The sequence below is a fragment of the Bos grunniens genome, chromosome 16, assembly GCF_055505025.1.
Source record: "Bos grunniens cultivar Pamir isolate PY7600 chromosome 16, Bosgru_T2T1.0, whole genome shotgun sequence".
Classification (NCBI taxonomy): Eukaryota; Metazoa; Chordata; class Mammalia; order Artiodactyla; family Bovidae; genus Bos; species Bos grunniens.
The window spans coordinates 7,127,707-7,138,329 of record NC_141180.1 but is presented as its reverse complement, the minus strand read 5'-3'; the positions used below and the strand labels follow the sequence as shown (position 1 = coordinate 7,138,329).

The 10,623-nt window shown below is 50.2% G+C and overlaps 1 long non-coding RNA gene across 6 annotated transcripts; it reads right to left on the bottom strand.

Annotated features, from left to right (window-relative positions):
• Window positions 1-401: 401 nt before the first annotated feature.
• Window positions 402-10,296, bottom strand: LOC147356098 (uncharacterized). 6 transcript variants are annotated; one of them, XR_015142633.1, is made up of 5 exons: window positions 10,184-10,296; window positions 9,765-9,849; window positions 9,445-9,521; window positions 8,517-8,658; window positions 4,518-6,965 (listed from the first exon to the last, which is right to left on the bottom strand). It is a non-coding gene; the product is annotated as an uncharacterized LOC147356098 (long non-coding RNA). The 6 variants fall into 6 exon arrangements; XR_015142632.1 differs by lacking the exons at window positions 4,518-6,965; window positions 10,184-10,296 and adding an exon at window positions 402-1,435 and having other exon boundaries at window positions 8,517-8,631; window positions 9,765-10,044; XR_015142630.1 differs by lacking the exons at window positions 4,518-6,965; window positions 10,184-10,296 and adding an exon at window positions 402-1,435 and having other exon boundaries at window positions 9,765-10,042.
• Window positions 10,297-10,623: the final 327 nt, after the last annotated feature.

Here is a 10,623-nt window from a genome sequence, read left to right as displayed (position 1 = left end):
TTGGGATCACATGGGCCATTCTTAGGCCCAGAAAAGACACCAACTTCCTCATCACATGTCAGAGCCTGGGGTGCCATGACAAGCCCGAACCACCCTCTTGCCCTCTGTGCCTCTCACATCTCCCCAGAGTGGCTGAGGTGCCAGTGACTTGAAAGAAAGACCAGAGGAAAAGGAGCAGAGGAAAGACCAGAGGTCCTAGCCCTCTGCTACACGGAGGGCAGGCACGGTGTGGGGGGACTGGCTTTGGCTCTCAAGCCCTCCGGTTCTTTGCTACTCAAAGTGTAGTCCTGGTGCCACAGCAGCATCCCGGGAGCTTGTTAAAAATGCAGACTCTCAGGCCCTACCCCGCATCTGCTGAATCATTTTGACAAGATTCCCAGTGACTTGTGTACACACTCAAGTTAAAGAAGCACTGCTGGTTTATTAATCCATAGAAACATTGGAAATTAACCCCCAAGATGCAGGACTTGTTTAATAGAGCCTCTTGGAGGGGCCCAGGAAAGTTGCTGCCATTATTGTCACGGGCTTGACTGAAGAAGGAAGGACTGTGGACCAAATAGCAGTAGATAAACTGACTTAGCTGAAAGCCAGGTTGTCAGGAGGGCAAAGGGGAGTGCAGGAGGCTTTTGAGGTGAGGCCATTAACAGTTGGATTATAACACAATGTGCCATAATGGTGTAGCAATGAAATGTAATTGATATGGTTGTGTTATAAAAAGGGACATTTTCTTTGTTCCAGGCTCTCTTTCTTAGAAAGCAAATGATCTGGGGTAAGGTAAGGAGACAAAAGGAACTCCTTTTGTAAACATTTCCATTTCTCTTTTAGCCTGTCCTTTGTCCAGCTGCAGGTGAGACCCTTCCCAGTGCTGGCACCTACCAGGTAGGCACTCTCCAGCCAGGACCCTCATCCTCTGAGGTCAGCTGGGCCCTCTGGGGGGCTCTCAGGTGGTTCAGTGGGTAAAGAATCTGCCTACAATGCAGGAGACCCAGGAGATGCAGGTTCAGTCTCTGGGTGGGGAAGATCCCCTGGAGAAAGACACGGCGACCTAGAAGGGTACGGTGACCTGAGAGCCAGGCGCCTGGCAGGTCCGGTCTGAATGGTGTAACAGCCCCACTTCTGTCTCTGAAAACCCTTGGGGAAGGAGCCCAGCTGCCTGGCGGGGTGGGGGTGGGACATGGCACACTTTCTGTTAGAGCTGTATTCTCTCTACTGCAATCTTCACAGCCTGGCTTCTGCTTGAAGCCTCTCCTTAAACGTCAGCTTCAGGGTACTGAGTTCAGAGCCATTGCAGTCCCCTCGCTGATGATCTGTTTGCTATTTCCTGATTTCTTTCTTGATTCATCTCTTGAATGCTCCACTTTCTTGGGAGTTAAAACCGTTCTTTTCTTTATTAGCTCTTCACCAGTTTCTTCTTTGCTTGTACCTTGCACTTGCCCTTGGGAAAAGAGTGAAAATTTGAAATGCCACTTAACGTGGAAAAATGGCTACTTCTGATTTATGCCACGCCTATTTTGCAAAAGAGAAAAATGCTCAAGGTCCCTATGGTATGACACATGCACTGAATATGAAGCTAAAAATGGAAAACTCCCTGAAAATGAAGGTGCTGGAGGAAGAGAGAAATGTTCTAGAAGCTGAGGTGGATCGTAGTTGAGACTAAATTGCACAGAAAACTCAACACTGGGTTGCTGGCAGCTAAAGATGCGCCAGTTACTTATTCCTGGTTGGTGAACACTGGGTAAGCGTCTCAAAGGTACTTGTCTTGATATCATTATTGTCTTGTTATGACAATAATAAACACTGTTTTTAATTCTTTAGATTCTACTGGGTACTTGCTGAAGGCTTTGCATGTGTTATCCTATCTCATCTTCACTCCAGCTCTAAGATATGGGAGAGAGTAAAAGAATCCTGTATGTGGACTTTAGGGCCAGGGAGTCTGGCTTGGAGCTCATCTCTGCTGCTCAACAACTGGTAGCCTTGGGCAAGTCCCTTACCCTCTCTCTGTTTCAGTTTTATGATGATAACAACTGAAATATCAATCATAACTTATAAGATGCTTGGAAACGTTAAATGATTTAATACACACCAAGCATGCAATGCCCGGCCCTTAGGAAGTACTTGACATTATTACTATTATTTCCACTTGACAGATAGGGAAACTGGGTCTTAGAGAGGTTAAGTAACTGGCCCGAAGTTCCCTGGCCAGCTCAAATTGGCACTGGATCTAATCTGACCCCTCTTAACTACTTCACATACTGGCAAACTGCTGCCTGCTGTCAGGCAATGCTGCTGCTGCTGCTGCTAAGTCGCTTCAGTCGTGTCCGACGCTATGCGACCCCTAGACGGCAGCCCACCAGGCTCCCCCGTCCCTGGGATTCTCCAGGCAAGAACACTGGAGTGGGTTGCCGTTTCCTTCTCCAATGCGTGAAAGTGAAGTCACTCAGTCGTGTCTGACTCTTAGCGACCCCATGGACTGCAGCCTACCAGGCTCCTCCATCCGTGGGATTTTCCAGGCAAGAGAACTGGAGTGGGGTGCCATTGCCTTCTCCGGCCAGGCAATGCACTTGTGTGCAAATAAGAAATCGTATTAGCTTGAGCAGTCAATGTTCGATTATCTTTGGTGAGAGTTTCTCATCCATCGATTATCTTTTGGGGAACTTCTCCCAGCTGTTCAGCATGATGAGGCCTCTGGGATGATATCTCCTTTAAACATGACTTTTAAAATAATGAAGTTTAAATAATGAGGGAGTTGTATTGCACATCATAGTGTATGTTTGTTTATAGATTCCAGTTACTTATATTTATTCCTAGCCAAATTCTTTCCTGATACAGTTGAACATAGCAGAAGTGTAGGTGGGTGTCTACCCAACTGCTACTGTATTTAAAGTCCACTTCAGTGCCACATACCCTGGGGAGCTGCTTGCCTTGTTATTTCCCATGATCCCAGAGGGTGCACAAGTCTCCCTAGACCTAGTGATGCTTGAGAGCCAGTATGAGTGTAATTCCCCTGTTCCCCACCGGGTGTCCCACCCAGCCCTGCTATCTGAAATGCATGAAGGAGAAATGGCCTGCTTCACCCGTCCAGGTGGGAAAAAGGAACTGAAGAGGGATGGAGGGCTTCCCAGGCGATGCAGCGGAGGAGGGTCCACCTTCCAGTGCAAAAGCTTCAGGAATCACGGGTTCGATCCCTGGATCGGGAAAATCCCCTGGAGGAGGATGTGTCAGTCCACTCCAGTATTCTTGCCTGGAAAATTCCGTGGACAGAGAGAGGAGCCTGGAGGGCTACAGTCCATGGGGTCTCAAGGAGTCGGACACGACTGAGTGACGGACCACAGAGGCGTTGCGGGGAGGAGGGGGGAGACTGTGACAGGTCTTCTAGAAACTGCTTCTTGCCTCCAGACAAAGGGAATCTTTTGCATTATTTTTCTTTGATGCCTAAGTGTGTCTCTCCAGAAAGCCTTGTCAGTTCCCTGCAGTCTAGGTAGCTTTTAGTTCCACTAATGAACTGATGTCTGGCCAGCCCTTCCCATTTCTGAGCTTGAGTTTGAGGCTGCTGGCTGCACTGTTTTTGTTTTGCCTGCAAGTCACTGACAGGCTCTCATCCTTTTGTGGGCTCTTTCCTTCAGGGTCTGATTTTAAAAAAAGAGAGAGATAAGGGAGGTAGGGACCTGATTGGCCCCTCTGGTCTGATCCCTCACTATTTCCTTAATCAGGGGAGGTCAAAGATGGGAATTAGTGTGTGACTGCAGCATGGACTAGCCCTCTTGTAAACAGTAATTTAATTTGTCCATGGTAGCAGTATTACTTTGACAGAAAGTTCCTCCTTACTTTCAAATAAAATTGTCATTCGCCTCTATGGGTGGTAGGAAACGGGGAGGAAGAAGGGAATTTGGATTCACTGACTTTTAGGAATTGGGGACATTTAAAATTTCAGAATAAATCTCGTATCTTTTGCGGGTGGTTGGCTCCTTGCCTGCTATCCTCCTCCCTTCCTTCTTCCTTTCTTTTGGGGGACCACACACAGGGTCAGGGTTAGGGTCAGCGTGAGAGCTCTGAAGCCAGGTGACTTCTCCCTCTGACACTGCCGTCTGCAGTGGGGTCATCTGCAGACCTCCAGCCACTGTCGTAGGTCACCCCGCAGACCCTGGACATTTACCATAGACCCAAGGCGTCCAAAGGGATGCAGGTCTCTGAGCCATCTGGCAAACAGAGGCCCAGATTGTGGCTTATTCTGAGATTGAAGCTTCACCTGGACAACTCATCTGGCCCTGGCTTTAGGATATTTCAACGTGGGGAATTTCTTCCATAAAGGACCTTGATAAAGACCAGACTACCATCCTAGGGGAGCGTGTAGCTTCCGTCTCATTATATGCATGGCTTTTACTATTTGGAGAGCCCTCTGCCAATACACATTTTCTCGTGAACTGGGAAACCGGAGCCCGGGTGCGATGTATTATTGATAGGTTTGTAATTTACTCCTCTCAGGTTGTATCTACAGTGTATACCATTAGCACGAAATAGGAAATTACCCATGTTGTCTATATTTGTCTGTTCAGGTTTGGCTCAATGATACTTGCCTTTCGCCTCAATAAAAGATCATGAATAAAGCAAGCAGGGCAATATTATTTGTTGTTGTTGCAAGGGAATTTTGATTGAATCATTTTCTCTGTGCTGTATTGTGGCGAGCCATGCTTTGCAGTGAAGATACGGGACATAAAGTAGTGGGGGGTGGAAGAGGAAGATGGATGGGGTGGTTCATGCCGGCTCACAGCACACACTGGCTTCCCTGGCAGGCTGCTCCGGGCTGGCTCAGCCTCCTGAACGGGAATCCGCCATCTAGCCGGTGCTGCACGGATTGGGGGGGCGGGCAGTTCAGACCCTGCATGGCTGCAGCGAAGATGGCGTTGAGTGGGGCTTGGGTTGCGGGAACCCAACAGTGCATCACACAGAGCTACAGCACTGAGTCCTGGGTGGTGTTTGACAGTTGACCCTCTGGGCGTGCATGTGCGCGCGCGCACACACACACACTATCTACAGTTGACCCTATGAGCGCGTGTGCACACACCCACACACCCCCCATCTTGCTTCCTTTAAAAAGCATTCCAGGTGGTAGGGCTCAAACCAAGCTGCAAATGAAAATGCCCCATCACTCTGGCTTTGTGCTCTTTTTCTTTCAGAGCCTTGAATGGAAGATATTTGCTGGTTCATTAGCCCTGAGTCCTCTGACCCCGTCCCCACCCCCGGTCACTGCGTAATTTTACGGGTAAACACGTTTTCAAAAACTGCCTGTGGCTTGGCCTCCTGGCCCTTTGGTTGTCTGTGGACCTCAGAATGAAGGGGTGAGGGTGACAGGGAAGAGGTTTTGAATCTGTTTGAATTTGAAGCAGGAAAATGTTTTGGAGAAATGCTTATTCCTCTTGGCTCCTGCCCCCAGTCTGGGAGCTCTTTATTCCTGAGGAGCAGAGTCCCAGCCATCGGTGGGGTAGGGGAAGAGTCTCCTCCCCTCAGAGGTCACTGACTGGGGGAGGGGCTTGGATACCCAAGTGACAAGCACCCATCTGCAAACTCGGAGTCTCCTTGATAGCAGCCTCCTGAGAAAACACCACTCAGCCAGGCCAGGGGACATCTATTGACTTTTACCATCTGGAGCACATTCTGGAGTGAAAACCGGGTTTTCTGAAGTCTTGTCAGAACCAGGCTTTGTTCAGACTTTGCTGCTTTAGCAGATTGGTTGCCTGGAGAAGCCCCCATTTACTTGTGTATGAATACTAAGTCACTTCGGTCATGTCCAACTCTTTGTGACCCCATGGACTGTAGCCTGCCAGGCTCTCAGTCCATGGGATTCTCCAGGCAAAAATACTGGAGTGGGTTGCCATGCCCTCCTGCAGGGGATCTTCCTGACCCAGGGATCGAACCTGCGTCTCTTACGCCTCCTGCGTGGGCAGGTGAGTTGTTTACCACTAGTGCCGCCTGGGAAGCCCCCATTTACCTGAGGAAGGGGTGAGTCACAGAAAGCCGTGGGCATCTCCTCAGTAACTGGGTGGGGCTTCCTTTGGACTAAGGGGCCCACCCTCCTCCCCACAAACCTTTTTTCTCCTTAAAGGAGAGATGTGGATAGAGAAAATAAATTTACACAGGATGGTAAACCAGATGAAATCAATGCTAAATCTATCAAAGCAAATCATAGACCCTGGCAGCTGAGAAGTATTATTTGTTTTTCCTCCCTCCCAGATTTCCACCAAGCCTGGTGTTTTAATCATGTGTCTTGGGGAGAAGAGACCCATATAAAGGCAATTACAATTGGTAAATGATTAATGTTGGTCCTGACATTTTTATGTGTCAAATGTGTTTAAGTGCATTAACCTTTACAGAATTTACATCTGTACTCTATGAGATATATCTTGTATAGTGTCTCAGATATCTTCAATCTGCCTTCACTTAAATCTTATTTACATTTATTTTATTACAATATAAATGGGTTTTAAAAATCTTAAGAGTTTTTTTACCCCATTCTGCAGGCCCTGCTGGCACTGCGGGGAGGCTGAAGGCAGTAGGGTTCCTTGCTGACTGCAAATAGAGTTCCAGCCACCTGTCTGGAGAACCCAAGGAGGTTGGAGGGGGGAGTTGTGTTAGTTGTTCAAGCCCACAACTCTGTTTTAGCCCAAAAGGGAAGTGACTTAGAAGGCCAGGGGATCCGCATGCAATAGCATGAGCCACAGAGACAGGCAACGTTTACTTTTTGTGAGTTACAGAAAACACCCATGTCCATTTAGAAGTAACAGGCAGATCCCGTCTGTGGTGCTTTCCCTGTCCACCGCTGGCCCAGGCCCCTGTGCAGACGGGCACACGCACAAGGTGTCTGCAGCTCGCACGCCTCTCACTGAGCCTTTCCTTTTCCAAGTCAGGCCTACTTTTGCCGGCAGCTCCGGTGTCAGTTCCACGCCTCCTGAACTTCACTCCACTGAAATCTGGTTGGGTACGAGACAGACTCCGGTGGAATGAAGGACAAGAGAAGCACATGGACTATCTGAGGTCTTGATCTCAGAGGGTGGGCCACTCGGCAACCCCAGCCTCTGCCCACAGGCTGTTGCTTGGCCGGAAGCCTGCAGGATCTTTGAATCACAGACTTGGGAGGTGGGGGAGACCCGAGTACTCACACCCTCCGCAGGATCACTTCCTCCAGGAGCTGAGAGAACCAGCTCACCCAGAACTGCGCCCCCCCCAGGCTTGCGGCACCGAGGGTGCTGAGGGATGGGGATGGTGCTGCAGAAGCTGGGGCCCTTGCTGTTGGTCTCCCTCGAAGCAGCTATTCCACTCAAGTCCCTGTGGACATGTCTCTGCGTCTACCTGGCTGGGATGCTGGCCGGCCTCCCCATGTCTGTGTCCCCCTGCATGTGCCATAGCCGAGCTTGGTCCTGGCTGCAGAAGGTGGTTGTTCTGAACCTACTGTGCTCTTGCTTACCCAGGTGGTAGAGGCAGGGGTGGAGGTGTTCCTCTCCAGAATGCACTGTCCAAAGAGCACGAACAGCCCATTGCAGGCCCATTTGTGGGTGTGAAAAAGGGAGAAGAGCAGCCAGCTGCGGCTAGGCACATTCACAGGGGCTGGGATGGTCACAGGAGGGCGAGTGTCCTTGGTCTCGCTCCTATAAACTCAGCTAGGTTGGCCACTTTTGGGTGACCTCACATCCTTTCTCAAACCTGCCTGGAAATGGCACCTCTAACGTCTTCTTCTCGGGGCTCGAGGATGCGGGAATGTGGGAACGAAGGCCATCACCTGCTCTCAGGGACTGAACTGCACCAAGGGAATGGCAACCCTGGGAGCTCTTCATCCTCCTAAAGAAATGCCATCCGCCCATTGCCCTGTAGTTCCTGCTCCACCCCTTCCCTTGCTGCGTCCAGACATGCCCCAGGCTCCGTGTAAGCCCGTAAAAGGCTGTTCTCAGCACCGACTTGCAGACTGGGTGAGTTAGGGCAGATCCACCCTGTTGTTTGGAATACTTTCTTCCTGGGGCTTGTTCTGACCCGAAGCAGGGAGGTAGCGGCTTAGAATGTGGCTCCCCTCCCCCTCCTTTCAAGCCCCTGGGCACCGGGCATCTCAAAGAGGCTCTTCAACCAGGGCCCGGGGTTCCAGCTACCGCTGAGGCAGGGCCACGCTTTCCTTGGTCAGGGGGACCCTGGGGTGGGCCGGGAGCACAGATCTGAGTACTGGGAGGAGGGAGGCTGACCCGTCCTCCCCCAGCCACCTTCTTTTTTAACGCTCAGGGTTCTCAATGATGAGAGAGAAGAGTGCCCTACTTGTGAGTGATCTAGTTGATAGTCCCTCTGCACTGCCTTTGAAACATTTCCTAGTCAAAGGAGAAAGGGGACTGACCTGTTTGGCCCTGCTAAATGATGGCAGATGACGGGAGGAAATAGTTCTGGGATGGAAGGATTCTTTGCTTTCTGTCTGGATTTCAGCCCAACTCAGAGAGCACAAGGGATGAGTCCACTCCCTCAGATCCTCCTTACCCCACTCTTACCCCTCCTAACATGCACGGTCCATCAGGTCTTCAAATCCTCAATCGGAGTGTGCAGAGAGCATCACCCTCATACGGGCTCCTTAACCTCCATGGTGGCTACTCCATCGACGACAGTCTGTAAAAGCACTTCAACTGTGAAAGGCTGTGCAAATAGGAGGTAGCACTGATATCAGAGAGCCCAGAAAAGGCAGGCCCTTCCCTTATCACCCTCTTCTTGCTCTACAGACCTGTAGCTATGAGACAGAGATGGGAAAAGATGAACTAGAATCTGTATCCAGAGCCTTGACCCATTCTGGATCCCATCCCTCAGCCAAGATTCTTCTGCCCAGTACGGCATCACCAACTTGATGTCCCAGTGACCTCTGCCTTGGTCATTTGCAGTGTGGGGATTGCTCAGAGGAGCAAACCACACATGTATTTGGTTATAGAGTACATTCATCCACTGACTCCCCTCCTGCGCTGTCGAACTGCCTTCAGGACTGTGCCTTAAATAACTTCCTAATGAAACCAACTTGGACCCAAGAACTGAAGAATCTCCTGTTAGCGCTGTACCCTCCAGCCCAGGCTGCAAAGCCAGCCAGCCCCCTGTTCCTTTAATTGGGTAAATTTCCATGAAACCAGACAGAACTGCAATCATGGAACTTAACTGATTAGCACCCAGCTCAGCACACCTATTCCCATTATCAGGGAGACTTACTGAGATCCCTGGAAATCAGGGATCAAGAAAACCCTGAACTGACTGGGGATTTGGTAGAAACGCAGCAGGCTCAGTCCCTTTAGCCCTGGAGAAAGTTGATGCTCAACTCCTAGTGACTGTGGCATTTTCCACAGCTCACTTTATTCTCTTTTGCCCAATGATTCTCCTGATGGAGCCTCTGGGTTTTAGTTTTCCCAAGTCCCCCCCTAGATGCGGAGAATTCAGACTCACCTGAACGTCTGAGTGTCTGTACCTTCAGGTAGCAAGGCCTCCTTTTGAGCTTGATTCAAAATAATGCATAGATTTTTCTGGTAAGATAATTCCAAACAAAAAAATGGCTAGAGACTCCAGGATTCTTGCCTGGAGAATACATGGACGGAGTAGCCTGGATGGTTAGTTTATGGGGTTGCAAAGAGTCGGACATGACTGAGCGACTAACGAACAGGCCCAAAGACTCACACGCATGAAAGGAAGAAGAGGAATCCGAGTCTTGCAATGCTCGTTGACTCCTAAGATTTGAGGACAGGGAATAAGAAATGAGAAGCACTTACTGTATAAAGTGTCCAGCTGAGCAGGCCCCGTGCAGAACAGAAATGGGTCCTGAGGGCAGGTGGGGCTCAGTCCCAAGGAGTCACTCTAAGCATAGGATAGCGGAGGAAAGGGGAGATGGCATACCAGGGAGCAAAATTAACCAGAAAGAAAAATTTTGGAGTTACGGTGGGGTTCAGTTGAATTTTCAGCACAGACAATACAAAAGACAGGAGCCGGTTTCCTAAGGCGAGGGTGAAGAGGGAGGACTCGGCCCCTTTCAAGGAGGTGGTGCTAGTCCCCCACTTTATTTATGCACCGCTTGGCCGAGCTTCGTGTTACCTGTGGAGTCTGCCCAATGGGGAGAGGTCTGGGCTGCCGGCTCCTCCTCTCGGCACCCACACCCTCAGAGGCCTGGACTGGCAGGCCTTTCTGCACCTACCCTCGCTTTCTTATTGTTCTGTAAACACCAGAAAGGGGAGGGCAGGTCTCTGGGTTGCAGAGAACGGTGATCGGAGCACTGTTTGTGAAGGTCCTGGGCTCCCAGAGACCTGGGCAAGGAAGGAAGAAAGGGAAGCACAGATCTTATTTTGGCTAGGAGAGACTGTGTGTGTGTGTGTGTGTGTGTGTGTGTGCGCGCGCGTGCACTCATGTGCACTCCAGGACAAACACAGTTGTGGGACCGGTTGATCTCTGGAACTTTTAGAGCTTTTGCTGTGCCCTGAGTCCTAGCTCCATGCAGGGCACTTGAGGAATCCAGCAGAGGTCCGTCAGCCCATCCAGGGACCCTTGAGTCTGAGGAGAATCCCACCCAGTGTGTTCTCCTGGCATTTAGTACAGAGTGAGTTTGCTCTGCTCCTTGAGAGGAGTAAGTGGCTTTAT